This window comes from Brassica oleracea, chromosome C2 (assembly GCF_000695525.1).
Source record: "Brassica oleracea var. oleracea cultivar TO1000 chromosome C2, BOL, whole genome shotgun sequence".
Taxonomy (NCBI): Eukaryota; Viridiplantae; Streptophyta; class Magnoliopsida; order Brassicales; family Brassicaceae; genus Brassica; species Brassica oleracea.
This window is the reverse complement of record NC_027749.1, coordinates 32,104,010-32,105,961: the sequence shown is the minus strand read 5'-3', so window position 1 is coordinate 32,105,961 and position 1,952 is coordinate 32,104,010.

The window sequence follows — 1,952 nt, the reverse complement described above, 5'->3', positions numbered from 1 at the left end:
TCCCTCTTGGTATTCTTGATGAGAATGGGCTTGATATTGACTTAGGAAAGGGCTGGTCGAATTTGGAAAGAAACAATCCCATAATGAACTTTTTATGAACTTTTCTTTGGGCTGAAAATGCTCATTTCGCCCAGCAGCTGAACCAGCTCCATCTTCAGTGTTGCTTAGCTCATTCAGCTCCAAGCTAGTGTCACTTAGCTCACTCAGCTCATCCAGCTCCAGAGTAGTGTCATTTAGCTCACTCAGCTCATCTAGCTCGCCCAAGTAAGTGTCACTTCGTCCAGCTCATCCAAAGTGGATTCTAGCTCGACCATATGTCTTAAAATGTGATGTTGGACGGGAAAGGCAAGCTCCAGTACGGTCAGATTGGTCATCCGGCCATGGTTCCAGCCAAAGCTCCTTTTCGGACGTAAGCGGGACGGTCCAGTACACTGCACGATTAGTCTGTCCGGTACGGAGAAAAACATGAACCTCGGTTGAAATGTTCAGAACGTCCTGAACTCCATGCTGAGCTGGTTCCATGTACTGATCCATGGACTGCGGCACCTCATTCCCTCCCTCTTCAAAAGGATTTGTCCTCAAATCCATTGTACCTATATCAAAAGGGAATAAATCAGATATAAAGGATTTAAAATTCATGGAAAATTCAGTGAATGAAAAGTTTGGACAGAAACTTTCTTGGACGTTTGAACTCATTTCCCTCAAGTATGTCCGGTTCCATGTTCCACGAACACAAGTCCTTAGGCGTTCACCAGTGCTTGCTCTCCTTGGAAACTGATCATGCTTATCCTGTTCATTCAACACAACTAGAGAAACCACATCAAATCTGTGAAAGAAATAATCAAAGGGTTTCTCTATCCTTAAGACATCAAAATCAGGATCCAAGCCATTAGGATAATCATCAAGCACGTGGTCAAGCATCAAGCAAGTAAACTGATTGCCAAAAATTGGTTTATCAATTTGAAAATTAAACCAAGGCGTGAAACTGTTAGGAAAAGAATGAGACAGTGCCAAATCAGAAAGCTTTTTATCATGAAAGAAATCAAATTGATTCATTGGCCTAAGCAATTTTGGTTCATGTTTTTTCCTACACCAAATTTCTTTCAAAGCACAGCTCATTGAAAACAACTCATGAAAAGGTTTAAGCAAAACGTTTTTCAACCAATTAAAGATGTATTTTTGCTTAGAAATTCTCGGATTCAAAACGTTTTCATGATGAAAAGATACAATCAACCCATGATCCTTACAGTGCTTTTGGTTTGGACAGGAGGTTGGCTGAGGAATCATCTTTGGTTCATTGAGGATCGCCAGTTCCAACTGTTTTCCATGTGGTGAACACTTTGCTGCCTCTTTTGGGTTTTCTTTCAATTCATAAAAATGAAAACAAGATAGAAAACACTCAAGCTCCATGGACACGTCAATGGTAACTTGATTCCTGCTAGGACACTCAACAGATTCATCAGCAAAAATAAAATTAGAAGTTTTGGAATTACCTTTGGTTTCTTGGCCAAGTGATGAAAGCTGTTTTGCCTTTGGTTCTAGCTGAGAGATCATAAATTCATAATTTCGTGGCCATTTCTCCTGATTTGGGTCTTTCTGGAAAGCTGAGAGATCCATCTTGAATCCTATGATCGGTTTTGGTTCAGGTCGCTTCTTTCTTGGGCCTGAATCTCCTTTAGAAATCTGGTACTCGCAGATAGATGAACTGAAAGACCTATGGTTTGGAAAATTCATAACTTCTTCCTCCGTGAAGCTTTTCATGTGATTCCAAGCCTCAATGAATCCTTGTTGAGCTGGCCTTTCAGAAAAATTGGATTCATGACAAAAGACCTTCTGAATGTTGAGATATTCTCCTTAGACTGACCCCTGTCGGTTTGGACAACAATACATCTCCAAATCTCAGGCTGTTGGGAACAATCAATGCTTTCACTTTTCTGAGGCTGAACCTGTTT